This window comes from Cervus canadensis, chromosome 17 (assembly GCF_019320065.1).
Source record: "Cervus canadensis isolate Bull #8, Minnesota chromosome 17, ASM1932006v1, whole genome shotgun sequence".
Taxonomy (NCBI): domain Eukaryota; kingdom Metazoa; phylum Chordata; class Mammalia; order Artiodactyla; family Cervidae; genus Cervus; species Cervus canadensis.
In genome coordinates, this window is record NC_057402.1 from 8,312,533 (window position 1) to 8,329,408 (window position 16,876).

General features: G+C 41.6%; 1 protein-coding gene across 7 annotated transcripts in view; it reads right to left on the reverse strand.

The window, feature by feature from the left end:
* The window catches only part of VRK1 (VRK serine/threonine kinase 1), a 78,357-nt gene that overhangs the window by 47,801 nt on the left and 13,680 nt on the right, over nt 1-16,876 (reverse strand). Inside the window, exons 2-3 of one of the 7 annotated variants that reach the window (XM_043490114.1) lie at nt 4,660-4,774; nt 3,828-3,889 (exon numbers count right to left, since the gene is read on the reverse strand). The exons of 3 other annotated variants lie outside the window; for them this stretch is intronic. The gene's annotated coding sequence lies outside the window, so the exon portion shown is untranslated. Of the gene's footprint in view, nt 1-582; nt 605-3,827; nt 3,890-4,659; nt 4,775-10,564; nt 10,584-16,876 lie in introns of those variants that run through there. 3 more of the 7 variants (XM_043490113.1, XM_043490112.1, XM_043490115.1) reach the window with 3 other exon arrangements.

Here is a 16,876-nt window from a genome sequence, read left to right on the forward strand (position 1 = left end):
CAATCAAGCATCTATCCTTCCTTTCATATATGAATTGTACCACTAGGTAACCAAATAGAAGATGAAGAGAAATTTCTCCTTACACAGAAAAATTTCAGCTAATAAGTAAAAATGGTTTTGGCTTAACACCACTTCCACCTCCTAATGAATTAATGGACCCAGACACTGACCACTGACAGCCACTAACATCCAAAGCAGAGAACTATTCAGACAGTACATGCCTCCTGATCAAAGAACACGCCACCAGCCATGAAGAAATCCTGCCAAAAAAGAAACAAAAAGTAAACAGACCCTGAATCTGATTCAGCCTATCAATTCACAGGATATGAAGGGACCAGAAGAATATGATCAACTATGACACAGGAATGCAATCAGCAGAATTCTAACTCTGGGAAGGAAACCCGTACGGTGCATAAGATCCCATTTCTTCAACAGATAAAGGAGGAAAAAAGAGATGGGGGAGAAGAAAACTAGATTTTAAAAGACTTTAAAACATACCTAGCAAAATCTGGCAAATCTAAACCACAGTTTTAAGGGACACACATTTGAATGATAAAACTATAAAGAAAAGAAAGCCATTACCATAGAAGCTGGAGGTGACTTTGGGGAAGCATAAGAAAGTTGGGATTCAGATGGGGCCCGTGGTGGACACATTTTTCTTGACACAAGTGGTGATTATAATAAAAGTTCCCTCTGATTCATTATGTCTGTATGTGCATAATAAGGTTTTCTGAATTGTGACATATTTTATGGTTTTTAAACTTTAAAAAATGACTGTTCCTATAATTAACAATCACCAAGAGATCAAAATTGGAAATCCTTTCATACTCGTGAGCTTGGTCCAATCACACACACACACACAAAATAAAGAAAAAAGACTCCACAGTAAAACCTGTACTTCACTTCCTGTGAACTACTGGTGGCCTTCTGCTGTTTCATTCACAGGAATTCCTTACACACTCTATGCGTATTAAAGAAATTAGCTCCTGGCATTGCAACTAGTCTTCCCGATTTATCCGTCTTTGACATCGTTTACTTTCAGTTTTGGAGTTTTATGTCATCCTTAGAAAGACCTCTCCCAGTAAAACTGTTTTTTTTTTTCAAACATCTCCCATGTTTTCCTTTAGTTATCTTATGGTTTCATAAAATTCTTTGCTAATTCTTTTGTCCGTCTACACTTATACTGGTATAAGACATGAGGTGGGAACCCAGCTTTTTTTCCCTTTTAGTCATCCACACATATTAGGGAGATGAAAAAGTATTGGAGAAACCCACTCCAGTACTCTTGCCTGGAGAATCCCATGGACAGAGGAGCCTGGTGGGCTACAGTCCACGGGGTCGCAAGAGTCAGACACGACTTAGCGACTAAACCACCACCATATATATCAAACGAATCCAAGTAAACTAACTACAGAAAACAATTCATCTAACTTGTAAAATGTAGGTCCTTTGTATCACCAGTTGCTTTGGAATGGAATGGAATGGAAGGTTGGTTACTAGTCAGTATTTGAAACTAACCTTATCCTTGGGTTAAAACTTCCCTCACACCTCTAGATACTCTACGTGAATGTGAAGAAGTCAATGAAATATACTCTGCTGCTCTGACAGAAAGGGGCTGCTACAACACAGAATTTTCTTTAGAATAATCCTAACTGAAACTCCTTTCCTCCAGTGGCTTTTTGTGGAAAAAGATACTGCGATCCCCCTCCAGCCAGTCCTAAAATCTTAGGTGGGCCACAGACAACCAACAGCCATGTCAGTGCTCAGAGCTGGCTTCTGCTGGGTGTGAGAGGGTTGACAATGGCAGTGGTTAATAAACAAGCATCTGGTCACTAACCTTTTTTTAAAACATTTACTTTTAACTGAAGGGTAACTGCTCTCCAGTGTCGTGCAGGCCTCTGCCATCCGTCAGCATGAGTCTGCCACAGATGTGCGCATGTTCCCTCCTCCCTGAACCTCCCTCCCTCCCACCCCACCCCACCCCACCCCACCCCACCCCGGGCTGTCAGAGCCCCAGTCTCAGCGCCCTGAGCCATGCAGCGAATTCCCCCGGCTATCTAGTTTACACATGGAATAACCTATCTCTTAAAATGCGAGGAGAAACAAAAGACTGAAACAAATGCAGCTGGTTATGCTCAATTCATAAAAAGACTTTAGAAGGTTTTCTTCTCTTACCACAATATAAAGAGTTTAAACAACATTTAAATTATCTATTCCTAAAAAGTTGTGAAGATCTGAACTGTGAAAGCCTGACAAACCAGCTACTGGTAAGGATGCAGAGCAAATGGAGTTCTCACACATGAGTCAACGTCTCAACCACACTGAAAATCTGCTGTGCCGTAGCTGCGACCCGACCCAACAACTCCTCTCCTGCACACACCTAAGAGAGACGGAAACACATCCACCAAACCCACGTTAAAGGATGACAGCAGCTTTACTCAGAATGGCCAAACACTGGAAACCCACATATCCATCAATAGGAAAACAGATACAATACAATAGATGAACCGCCAGACACATCACTTTGCCAACAAAAGTCAGTATAGTCAAAGCTATCGTTTTTTCAGTGAGAACTGATGTGAGAGTTGGACCATAAAGAAGGCTGAGTGCTGAAGAATCGATGCTTTTGAACTGTGGTGCTGGAGAAGACTCTTGAGAGTCCCTTGAACTGCAAGGAGATCAAATCAGTCAATCCTAAAGGAAAGTGAAAGTCGCTCAGTCGTGTCCAACCTTTTGAGACCCCATAGACTGTAGCCTGCCAGGCTCCTCTGTCCATGAATTCTCCAGGTCAGAATACTGAAGTGGGTTGCCATTTCCTTCTCCAGGGGTCTTCCCAACCCAGGGATGGAACTCAGGTCTCGCGCACTGCAGAAGGATCCTTTACCGTCTGAGCCACCAGGGAAGCCCCAGAACACTGGAGTGGGTAGCCTATCCCTCTCCAGGGGGTCTTCCCAACCCAGGAACTGAACGGGGGTCTTCTGACCCACAGGTGGATTCTTTACCAGCTGAGCTACAGGAAAGCCCATATCCTAAAGGAAATCAACCCTAAATATTCATTGGAAGGACTGATACTGAAGCTAAGGCTCCAATAAAGGCCCCATTTTAGCCACCTGATGCAAACAGCCAACTCACTGGAAAAGACTCTGATACTGGGAAAGTTTGAAGGCAAAAAGAGCAGGGGGCAGCAGAGGATGAGGTGGTTAGATAGCATCACCAGCTCAATGGACATGAATTTGCTCAAACTCCGGGAGACAGTGGAAGACAAAGGAGACTAGTGTGCTACAGCCCATGCGCTTGCAAAGAGTTGGACATGACTTAGCGACTGAGTAACACCACCCACCCAAGTGGTATGCTGATAAAAGGAAGCCAGACACAAGACAACATAATCTATGATTCATCTCATTAACCCGTGATGTGCTAAGTCACTTCAGTCATGTCCAACCCTTTCGACCCCATGGACTACTGGAACCCAGTGGGTTTTTCTGTCCATGAGATTCTCCAGGCAAGAATACTGGAGTGGGTTACCATTTCCTTGTCCAGGGGATCGTCCCGATTCAGGGATCGAACCCACATCTCTTGAGTCTCCTGCACTGGCTAGCAGGTTCTTTACCACTAGCGCCACCTGCGAAGCCTACTCCGTAATGACAGAAGTCAAACAGCAGGATCACTGAGTTAGAAGGTTTCTGGGGCTCTGGTCATGTCCCACACCCCAGTCTGGGTAATATCTATATTGTATGTTCACATCATTAAAACTAATCAAGTTATACACATGATTTATTTCATTCTATTTTAAAATTTATGTAAAATTAACAGCTGATTACACAAACCTTAAGTGTTATAACAGTCAGGATCCAATCAGGAGTTAAAATGCATAAATCACTGAAAAAAACTTACAATAAAAAATCATTAATTTGTAAAAAGGTAGCTGACTATTAAAAGGGGTAAGAGAACCCTAAGTAAGAGCAAAGGCAGGGGGCGGGAACAATCTACAAGATCAAAGGAGAGAAGATGGAAAGGAACCCCGCACTGGATGGGCTGTGGCCGCAGCCCACTGGGCGGCAGAGCTAGCGAGGGCGCCTGCTGGACACAGGACTCCACCTGCTGGGGTGCTGGTGGAAACCAGATAACTGCTACTGGGAGGCTAAACAAAGCCATGAAGGATAAGCATGCTTTGCTCATCCGCTCTTTAAGGGGGAGGGGAAAACCAAGGACAATGCAACAGCAAGAGAGGCCCCTTCCCCCTCCGCCTGGCAGTGTCCCTCCCTCACCCTCTACCGACTCACCCAACATCGTGCTGGAGAGGAAAAAAGGTTTACCGGGTCTAGTTCAAGCATCATCAACAGAGCAAAGAAAGATGTTTATGGAATTGAGAGGCAATAAATTGATAACCTGCATAAATGTTCCACAAAGGCTGACAGATCTCTGCACGCGCATCCACACTTGGGTACCAACCACACTGGAACATTTTCACACCGTCAAGTGTCCCTGGGCCCTCTTCTGCCACCACCCACTCCTGTTCTTCCCAACAAAGGCTACCGGTTGTGCCCTCGGGGTGGGCCGCTTCCTTTGGAGAACCCTACTCTGCCAGCTCTGCCTGAGACCTGATCGGGTCTCGGACCTGAGGGAGCCCCCTCCTGGCACCCCCGCACCCTGTCTGACCTTCGCTCCACTTGGCCACTCCTCTTATTCTCTGGTTCAGAGTGAAAGACGTCTCCGAGCTTCAGAGAATATGAAGTCTGTGTGTCTCAATCTCCTTGTCCTTTTAAAAGGATTTCTGAAAAGAAGAAAGGAGAAGTACTTAAAATCAGAAATCTCTGGTCAAAAACTGTAATAAATAACATGACCATAAGTATTTGCCTCAGCAAAGAACTTAAAATACTCACTGGAATTAAACAATTGCCTTAGTATATTATAGGTTTCTCCTAACAATGAAACCAATACCTACACTAAGGTTTCTATTAAAAGAATAAACCAGAGGGAACAAACGTCCACCAAATTAAATCTTTCTGCATAATTTCTGCCCAGCTGGAGCAAAGCAAATCCAAGTTATGATGGCCAATCCAAGAGAGAGATTTCAAAGAAAAGAAAGTTTACTGTCACTAACCATTACATAACCTGACCACTTCTTCTTCTCCCATTGACATTAAATGAAATTCAGATTCAAGTAAAAAGCACATGAAAATGTAAATCAACACCGTCCTTTCTGAAATCATTCACTGGTATATTCCATATTAGCATATTCACCAAAACTTAATTGTAAACAGAGTAATTATGGTACTAAAGTTATTAAATACACAAAGCAAGCTTGGAACTATACATATTCAAATAGAATTTCAGTGGCAGATCAACTTTTATATCTGAAACAATACCCTAATTAATAGTCAGCTCTGATAATAAAATGGTCCTCTGTTTTTCAGATAACATTCCAAAAAAAGTTCTGCTATGAATATTAAAAGTTTTGTGAAAAGATTCTTAAAATTTCAATAGCTATATTTATCACAATATGGTACTGTATTTAGACAACTGGCATTTTCCAAGTTCTGGATTCAAATTTGCAATTTTTTTTTTAATCCTCTGTTGAATAGAGGAAAAAAAGCTTGAATGAATCCAATAATGCAACTTACACTCAATGAGCTCTGAATTCATCACCCAAACTGGGAAATTACAATGCTGTATAAAGCTTGTCACATATTGGATGCTAGCCATACATTTTCCCTAAAATAGGTATGTACTTGAGTTTCTCTGAGGGGGTCATATATTTTTATGAAATTTTCTTTAAAGTCCTAAGTTCTCTGACGCTTTTAAACTACACCGAGACACACTGATTCAGGATAATTTTGAACGACCTGGACTATTCATCAGGCCATTAACACGGTACCAACACACTGTTAGCTCTACTCTCTGCAGCAGGAAGCCCTTTCTCGCCCCCACTCCCCATATACACTTGCTGAAAATCTTTTCCATACACAAAGATCTAGCTCTTCTGCAGTCAGACATGACCTCTCAGGTTTCAGTCCTGTTCTTAATGCTTATTGCATTTGATAAATGTTCTCTATAAGTTTATGAGCTCCCTAAGTATGAAACCTGTCTTACAATACACTGCACTTGGTAAGAATTCAATATATGTGTCAAGTTATACAGCAAAAGGTTAGTACGTTATTTTTTCCTCAAGTACCTGACATCTAACTTTATGCTTAATATACATCCAAACGGAGCGGACAGTGCCACTCCTTCGAAAAGCCCAGCAATTGAAATCCATATCAAACCCTATTTAGTCTCCTCAAAACTGTAATTCCCCTTCCTAACTCATAATTCTCAACAGATGACCTCATCTCCTAGTTTGGAGAAAAAAGCCAGAAACTTCAGTGGGAGTTCCTCTATCCTTCCAAGACTCAAACCTGCAAACCACCTGCATCCAGTACAAGTCCAGCTCTGCCTCCATCCCATCCTCCTTCTCCATCGGACGCCAGCTCCTTCTTCACCTGCATCCCATCCCCTCCTACGTCTGGCTACAACTATTGACTAACCCTTCTCTCAAACAGTCAACATCTCCCTCAACTAGAGCCTTCCCATCAGCTTCTAAATATGCTCATGGCACGCCTACAAAAAAAACCAAAACCTTTTAAATTCCCCTCTGCTATCGTCAGTACCAACCATCTTAAACTTATCTGTACTTACTAACGTTCCCTTTCTCCTCCCTGTCACCGCAACTCACTCCATCTGGACCACTCTCGCCTCAGGGCACTAAACCCAAGTACCCTTCGAATCACCTCATTCGCTCTGCTCACTCCCCAGCAGCACTCAACACTGCAGTTCATCCTTTCTTTTGCTTTCTCTTGCTTTTCTTGCATTTTGCTTTTATTCTCTTGCTTTTGCTTTCTCAACAGAACACTTCCCTGGTTCTCACTCTACTGCTTCCAGCCCTCACAGCCTAGGTAATTTGGGAGACACAACAGTGAGTAACTGCTCATTCTTTCAAGGAACTTGGTCCACTTTTTGATGTATATTTTTCCAAGATTGTATCACTCTAAAAAAGCAGACCATCTATATTTCCACAGCTTATAGAACCATACAAATTTTTTAAGAATAGATTACATAAAAGAAAGACATGCTGTTAAGTAAAATTAAGACCTCTGGAAATAAAGTTAAGAGGTTTAACTTTAAGTAAGATGGAGGCATATACAGAAAATATAACTGATTGATGTGATTTCCTTAAGCTAACAGATCTCGAGAGTTTATAGCCTTCAAGCAGTATGTGCACACCCATGCTCAAAGCAGCACTATTCATAACCACCAAAATGTGGAAGCAACTGAAGTGTCTGCCCACGGATGGGTGGATACACACAGTGTGGTGTAAACATATGATGTGGTATCTGCAGCCTTAAAAGGAAGGGAATTCTAACCCAAGTTACAACATGGAGGTACAAAGACCAGTGGTATTATTTCAAAGGTTGTTCCTATAGATGTTAATTACACAAATCTATCCACTATCACAGCAGTAAATAAAGGTCAACTGTGAATGATGTGAACTTGGAAGGAGAGGAATGATTTGCTCATTCATTCACTCACTCAGCAAACATTCACTGATAACCTGCCACATGCCAAGCACTGCTCTAGTCCTCCTCCAGCTCTTCACTGTTCTCCAAGGAACCAAACAAAGGTCCTACCTTTGACACTTACATTCTAGAAGAAAGATAATAAAACCTACCATAATGGGAAAATTATCTAATATTTTAGAGGAGGTACATGCTATGTTTAAAGAGAAGAAGAGCATGTCAGGGGACGAGGACAGGGAGAGCACGGGTCTGGGGGCAGCATGTGGTGTCAACAGAGAGGTCACCGTCAGCCCCCCTGAGAAGGGGAGATCCGAGCAAGGACAGGAAGGAAGTGGGAGAGCTGGCCATGAGTATCTGGGCAGACGGCTGAGCGGTGCAAAGCCCCTAAGTGAGGAGTGTGCCATGCAAGCAGAGAAGAGCAAGCGTGCCAGCAGGCTGGTGTGGTGTGAGCAGGGGGAAAGGAGAAGTCAGAGAAGGAACACAGGAGCATCAGATCAAGGGGAGCCCCAGGGGCCACTGTAAAGACTCTTCTGACTTTAGCAAAAGGGTAAACATGATACTAGGAACAGGTATTATACTTGCATCTTGATTCACAATCCCTCATATCAGTCAGGATGAAAATCATACTCAGATTACCCAAGTCAAGAATTCTCCCACTGACCAATTTCTCACCAAAATTTTTACATTTTTAAAATATTTCTGGTTATTGTGAATTATTCCATCCTCATAATTCATCTCATCAATAAGCTGAACTTGATATACATCTAAAACCTTAAGTGCTTTTGTCATTAAAGTCACCTCAAGGTAGGACTGGTTTTATAAAGGATCGAAATTCATTTCTCAACAGAACAGCCTAGGACGAGACCTCAGCCTCCTTTAACATGCACGTGAGTCACGTGGCAGTGCTGCCACAGTAAGAGGTACAACTTCGGGACAGGAAACGCAAAACTTGACTACGCTACACCTCCCTTAAAATTTAAAATAAAAATAATACTGAATCCCAACAGAACTCTATATTACAATATATAGTGTCTGCTTCATTAATTGATTTGCTCAACAAATGTTTACCTCTATGCCAGGAACTGCTCTAGCAGATGGAAATAAAGCAGTAAACAAATCAGACAAAAATCCTGCCCTCACTGAGCTTATACATTATTTGAGGAGAGAGATAATTTTTTTAAATTTGAAACATGTGCCATGTCCAATGGTGACAAATACTAACGGAAAAAATAATAAAGAGGAATAAAGGGTGGGGTGGGGAAGCTGGGGCTGAAACTGAAACGTGATCTGGTAAAGCCGCACAACAAAGTGACATTTAAGCAAAGACTGGTGCTTCCCAGGTGGCTTGGTGGTAAAGAATCTGCCTGCAATGCGGGAAATGTGGGTTCGATCCCTGGGTCAGAAAGATCCCCTGGAGAAGGAAATGGTAACCCATTCTGGTATTCTTGCCTGGGAAATCCCATGGACAGAGGAGGGTGGCGGGCTATGGTCCATGGCATCGAAGAGAGTCGGAGACGACTTAGCAACTACACAACAAGCAAAGACTTGAAGGTAAAGCAAGGGAAGCCGGCCAGGCGGTGATGGAGAGGAGCAGCATCTCACGCTGCGGGGGCCACAAGCGCAAAGGCCGAGGGCCAGGGCCTGCCAGCACAGCTCGGAGGCCGGCGCAGCTGGTGGAGAGCGCACTGGCTGATGTCAGACACGCAAGACGGCCAGGGGCAGCCATCACGTCCAGGACACAGGCCACTGTGAGGACACTGACTCTGCACCTCAGTGAGGCAGGAAATCACAGCAAGGTTTGGAGCAGAGGAGTGGTGTGCTCTGACTGAGGTTTTCAAAGGATCACTCTGGTAGGCACGTCAAACAGATTTGGAAGGGGGCAAGGCAGAAACCGCTACCAGTTACTAGAACAGTGTGGCTACTGGAATAACCAATGCCTGCCTTCATGCTTACTGACTAGTGAGAATGACAAGTTTTTAAAAACTGATTTTAAGCCACCAAAGAGAGGGATACAGAATAACAGGAGGTTTTTCCAACTTTTTTTTTTTAACTTTATACAAGCTACCCACTCCCAAAAAAACAAGTCTCCAGTGCCAAGTCGAAACAATCAATATTAGTGACAGATGGTCTAGCAAACATGCTAATCATCTCTTACTCTAGATTTTCTAAGCTCTATCTCATGGCAAGTTAATTCACCAGGAAATGAAACATTTGAACTCATTTATTGCAAAGGCCTTTATAAAATACCTCCAGTATATGTGCTGGAAAATGTGCTAGGGGCTACAAATATAAACACAAACAAAATGCAACCTTTGGCTTCAAGAAGCTGCACTTAGCTTCATGCAGAAACACCATCACACAGGATTTAATATTATATCATCAGCTTCAAACAAGGATCAATAAAAAGCTCGCCAGGTAAAAAATGTTTCTCAATTCTTTGATAAAAACTATTTATTAAAGAAAGTGAGCAGTTGCAGACATCTACAAGATCAACCTTTATTAGTTTCATGGAGGGAAAAAAGTGCCTCTTCCAGTGATGGAAGTTTTTAAGCCATTAAGAGCTATGAAACTCCTGTTTCCCCCTTTTCACTGAGTGGCAGGAAGTTCAAAAGAAAAGTATAAACTCGATTATATAACTACCATTGTGGGAGGCAGTAATTCTCAATCCTGGCTACACATCATGATTACCGGTAGAACTCTGAAACACTGAGGGCCCTGTTTCACAAGAGCCCCAGTGTCTTATGTTTTAATCCTGCACAGGCAGTTGTGAAGTGCAAACTGGACCACTGGTCTATATACATCATCCCTCAGCATCCTCAGGGGACTGGTTCCTCCACCCCCTTGGAAACCAAAATCCACTCAAGTCCCTTACGTAGAATGGCACAGTATTTGCATATATTCTATGCACATCCTCCCATATACTAAAATCATATCTAGATTATTGATAATAACTAACACAATGCAAATGCTATGTCAATAGCCGTCCACGTGGCAAACGCAAGTTTCACCTTGTGGGATTTTCTAGAAGTTTTTTCGAGTATCTTTGATCCACAGTTAGTTGAGTTCACAGCTGACTGAACCTGTGGATGCAGAACCAATGGATATAGAGGTCAACTGTGTTCTGGCACATCTTCCTTTCCTCACTAAGTCAATCATTTTCATTTTCAATTAAGGGTTCTATTACATACAACTCTTATTGCATCAGAAAATTTTAATAAAAGTCTCCTTCATTTTAGAAGTTAGGTAAAAAATATAAAGTAGTGAATGAATGATTCAGAAGGAGTCTCCCTGCCCCACCCAAATCACCTTTTTCCCATCCCACCCCAAGCCAAAAACCTTCATTCATATTTCAAACTTCTTTGAAATTAAGAAATAATTACATATTTGGTATAAATGGCTTCCTGCCAGTCTACAATAAGTCAAAGAATAAAATCAACTAGAAGATAATCAGTCAATAAGAACTTCATCACCTCTTTTGCTAAACTGTATCAAGAATAATTTGAAAGCAATACATCTAAAGACAATTCTCTTACAAATGAGCCAGCTAATCAGAAGTTGATTAATGCATCTGATGAGTGGGAAGAAATCACATGAAAAATAAAATATAGAATCTTGAGTTTATATACCCTTCCCAACAATATACAGGGTCTCTTTCATATATTTACTTCATTTTATCCCCCCAAATCCTACAGTTGAGACAGAACTGTGAGGATGACCACAGGAACGAATGCAGAGTTACTACCAATACCATTTACCATCAACTAGAGGGAAGCAGGAAGGTTTCCTCTGACTTCCTGTTAGGGACACCCAATCAATCTCCTTGGCTTCCCTTGTGGCTCAGCTGGTAAAGAATCCATCTGCAGTGCGTGAGACCTGGGTTCGATCCCTGGGTTGGGAAGATCCCCTGGAGAAGGGAAAGGCTACCCACTCCAGTATTGTGGCCTGGAAAATTTCATGACTGTATAGTCATGGGGTCGCCAAGAGTCGGACACGACTGAGCGACTTTCACTTTTCAATCAACCTCCTAGTTTCACTTAGAGAACCATGCACATCAACACAAGTATGAAAACTAACCATGGCTGTTACGGTACCCTCAGCAACACTAACAAGTTAGTTAGTGTCAGTCACTCAGTCATGTCCAGCTCTTTGTGACCCCATGGACCGCAGCCCGCTAGGCTCCTCTGTCCATGGAATTCTCCAGGCAAGAATACTGGAGTGGGTTGCCATGCCCTCTTCCAGGGGATCGTCCAGACTCAGGGACTGAACCAAGGTCTCCAGTATTGCAGGCGGATTCTTTACTATCTGAGTCAAATGTAACACAACAAACCACGCGAATTTAGAAGTGAACTTCCATAGATAATGACCCTATCAATTCATAGGTTTATTCCTGAAAAACATTAAGCTAAACTCAAAGAAACATTAAGCTAAACTTAAGACTGTGACACAATCTTTAGAAACAACTGTCATACTAGTCATGTTTTCCACCTAAGCTGCAAAGAACCAGGTGAAGACTCAAACTTTTAACTTGAAAAATAAAGTAGATTATCTTCATAGGAGAAAAACTTCCTCCAATTCGGATTTTTTAAACTTGTATTAAAACAGTGATTAACATTAGATTTTTATAAACAGTTTTGGTAGAGTGAATAAAATGTTTAAAATACAGTATCAGATATACATCAACTTTTATTTCCTTTAAATGATTTCCAAAAGTTCTAAAAGAGGAACACTAACTGCAGAACTAAATTCAACCGAAAACATACAGCATCGTACAGCTTAAAACACAAGCCCAAGACACCTCACTGCCACCACTTCCCCCAAAAGGAACAATTCATGCGGTTTCTGCCGTGCGCTTCTCCTTCCAACTTTTGATGCTGTGGTTAAAAGAACCAAGTAGGTCTCCATGAACCGTGAAGAAGACTCTACAGTAATACCTGGAAAACTTGCTCTGCCCCAACGAAGGCATCAACTCAAAAGAAAGGGGCAAGCTTGAAAATGCTGGATTCAAAGGGAGGGGGCACCTGGTTCCTTGACCCATAAACTCTACAAAAAAGAGCTAAAAGGAATGCTTCTTTACGTAAAGAAAACACTGAAACTTTTCCAAAATTAGAAGTTTTGAACTATATTGCTAATTTTTTAAATAATATTTAGCACACTTTGACGATCTTATTAAATGATAGATTTCCCGTTAGTTCTGCTATGGCGGTGGGGGCGGGGGCGGGGGGTGCAATATTAACTACCAAACTTTGTTTACGGTTAATTCTCCAGGTGTTCACTATTAAATCTCCACAGGATAGCGACTGAACAACATCCTTCCTTGTATATTCTTGCAGCAGGGCTCCAAGGAAGACTATTTCTAAATACTCTAAAGAAAATTAAGATGACCAAGTAGTCACAATAAATCAGAAGAGGACTAGTCATTAAAAAATACTTCATGAAAATATAATAAACTTTTCAGAATCCCAGAGAAGGCTTTTCTATATAACACACAAAATAAAACACACAGGTCTAAAGAAAATTAATAAATTTGACAAAATAAAAATTCTCCACAGTTTAAAAACACCATCAACAAATTCAAAAGACAAATGAAAAATATCTACAAAATATGTGACAACAGGCTAATTTTCTCAGTACATATTAAAGAATCCTATAGATTATAAGAAAGACAAAAACCCAACAGAAAAATGCCAAAGTGACAGAGAGAGGCAAATTCACGGAAAAGGAAATACAAATAACCTTAAAAAAAAAATTAGAGCAATTATCAAATGCATACAAAGTAGAAAAGTGATATAATGAACTCCTGTGTACACATCACCCATTTTCAACAATTATTTGCATATCACCAGTTGGTGTACCCAATCCACAGCCCCTCCCAAGAGTATTTTAAAGCACACCTCAGACAATAATATCATTTCATATGTTAGAAGTATTTACTTCTACATTAACATTATCACATCTAACAAAATTAACAATTCCTTAATATCACTTAATAAATAAATGTTCAAATATCCCCAAGTGTCTCAAAAAAAAAAAAAAAAATCTTTGCCTATAGTTGATTTTTTAGTCACTGTAACTGGCTGATATGTCTCTGAATCTCTTAAGCAGACAAGTGCCACCTATTTTTTTTTCTTTCCCTTGTTGGTGTTCCACACTTTGGATTTTGCTGATTTATCTTTTCCTTGTCAAACTTTACCCCTGTAGTTTTTGTTACTGTGATTGCTAAAACTGCTCTGTCTGTGGTGTCTGCCTTTCAGCAAGAGACGACCAGCACACACCTCGAGTTCCGTGAGTTGGAAGCACACACAGCCACAGAAGAGTGGGGCATCTTGATAAGAGCATGTTGTAAAGAACCCCCTGGGGGTACAGTGGATAGGAATCTGCCTGCCAATGCAGGAGACATGGGTTTGATCCCTGGTCCAGAAAGATTCCACATGCTGAGGGCAACTGAAGCCTGCATGCTGCAACTACTGGAGCCTGTGGGCCTAGAGCCTGCGCTCCGCAACGAGAAGCCACTGCTTCATTGCAATGAAGGGCAGCCTCCGCCCACCACTAGAGAAAAGCCTGTCCGCAGCAGTGAAGACCCAGTGCAACCAAAAATAAATTAATTAATCTTAAAAAAAAAAAAAAAAGAATCTATGACAGGATTTGGGTTTTGCTTGGGTACTTGGGTAAACCGGGGGAGGGTTTAGGAGGGAAGCTTCCCTGATAGCTCAGTTGGTAAAGAATCTGCCTGCAATGCAGGGACCCCGGTTCGATTCCTGGGTCAAGAAGGTCCACTGGAGAAGGGAAAGGCTACCCATTCTGGCCTAGAGAATTTCACGGACTGTACAGTCCATGGGGTCGCAAAGAGTCAACACGACTGAGCGACTTTCATTTTTCAGGGAAGCCAGAGTTTCTCTAAACTAGATGCAATTAGAAAGTAGGGGGATTCTATGTTGGGTATCTCAATCAACCTGATCTGAGAGGAGACAAGAACAAAGCGGTAACTGGTAAAGAGCTGTGGTCACTGATTCTAGCCCAGTATTCCGCGGAGGGCAGCAGCTCTGGCTGTGTCTGTGCTTCGTCTCCTTGCTCTGTGCTCTCGGAGAAACCTGGCTCGAGGCGTTCGGTGGGGCTGGCTGCTGAGCGGGAGGACGCAGGGCCAAGCGACCCCGGCCGGCTCCGATGCAGGGCCACTCCTCTCTTTCCTCTGCCCTCGACAACGAAGCCGTCCAGCTGGCCACCCTGTCCCTCTGACTCGACCCCAAGAGTGCTGGATAGTTTCCTGTTCTCACAACCTGGGGCAGTACGTCAACAGGGCCAAGAAGCAAAAAATACGTATGGCAAGTAGAATTTTTTTTTAAAAAATGCCTTTTTTTTTGTTAATTAACAGAAGCACTGAGACGGTAGAGTGCATACTGCAGAATCATTTGCAAAATGAAAAGTTTTTAGGTGGTAACATATTTGCTTTAATGACTAAGAATATAAACGTCATAAAAACAGTATAAAAGACAAAACAGAAACATCCACCTTACTACAAATACAGAGCCTACTGTTAAAAGAAAGATGACTTTCAAAGATCAAGAGGACAAAAGTAACAAAATAACCGATGTAGAACTCGCCAGAAAAAAGGTTTTAGTTGCGGTTTACTAATACAAAACATGACAAAAATTCAGCTGAAAAAAACTTGATGTGATAAACTACTGCAGAATATATGATAAAATAGTTAAGAAATACCGTATAAAAATAGTACGAAGAAACCATCTTCTAGATTCGAGTGAAAAACGCTGAATATTATAAAGTCAGTTTCTTCTGCAACCTCAGCATCTGGATGATGGCATTTTTGTTACCATTCCTTACTGAGTGGTCCAGATAAAATCAAGTACTCAAAAATCTACATGCAAAAGAAAAGTGAAAGTCTCAGCACTGAGTGGAATTAAGAGCACCAGACCAGACCCCCCCTGCACACCTCTCACAATGCCTGTGACACTGTACCACCATGAGATGCATACACACTGTGCTTTTTTGATGTATTTTATGAGAATCTGACGTCAGTGAGTCCATCTTACCCCAGCATCCCTTGAGTCTGACATATCACTTGGTGAGAAACCAACAGCTATTTCCTAAAACTAGGCTGAATGAAGTCATGGTCCAGGGCCACCTGCTATGAACTGAGACAAGGCCCAACTTCTCCAGGTCTTTTTCCTTAACTAACATGACCTGAATTAAAGTTTAACCAGGTGCTTTACCTACCGGTTTGTAAGGGAAGACGTATGGTTCATTTTAGAAGTAGAATGAACTACAAAAGGATCTATTCCAACAACCAGGAGATGTATATTTTCCCTTCTAAGGTATTTCAGAGTTACATATTTTGCCAATGGAATCTGTTGCCAAGAGAATGCAAAAGGGCTAGAGAACCTTCTTGACCTGCCTGCTTACTTCAGGAAAAATAAACGGTCCCTGAACAAAAGGAAAGAAATATAAAGGAAGGAAAATCGAGGGAAAAATGCTTCTAGTTGCAAATACATCAAGGTGATTCAAGGTCAATGTCAGAAGGTTAATAAGCTCAATAACAAAAAGGCAACCAATTTAAAAACACACAAAGGATTTCTCCAAAATGGAGAAATAGCCATTTCTCCAAAACAGATAAACAACTGATCAAGAAGCACACAAAAAGATACTTGACCTCATTAGTCATTAAGAGGAACAAAAATCAAAACCGCAATGAGATACCACTTCACACATGCGACCATGGATATAAACAAAATGACAGAAAATCACCAGAACTGGTGAAGATTTGGAGAGATCCGAACCCTCAAACAATTGCTAGTAAAAATGTAAAAAAATGCAGTCACTTTGGAAAACGGTTTGGCAATTCCTAAAAAGAAGTTAAACAGAGTTACCACGTAACCCAGCAGTTCCAAGGGTAGCATGTACTCAGGAGAAATGAAAACATGCGTACACATAAAAAACCAGTGCATAAATGTTCACAGCAGCATTACTCGTAACAGGTCACGAGTGGAAACAACTCAAGTGTTCTTTGGTGGATGAATGGATAAATGTGACACACCCATACACTGGGATCTTATTCAGCAATAAAAAGAAACGAGGCACAGATTCTGCCCGACACAGATGAACTTTACCAACATGCTAGGTGAAAGAAGATATGCACAAAACACCACAGATTGTATGACTTCAATCATGTAAAATTTCAAAAATAGGTACATTTGTAGAGACAAAAGCAGATTAGTAGTTTCTTAGGGCTCCAGGGGGTGCTTCCCAGGTGGTTCAGGGGTAAAGAATCTGCCTGCCAATGTAGAAGAAGCAGGAGACACATGTTTCAC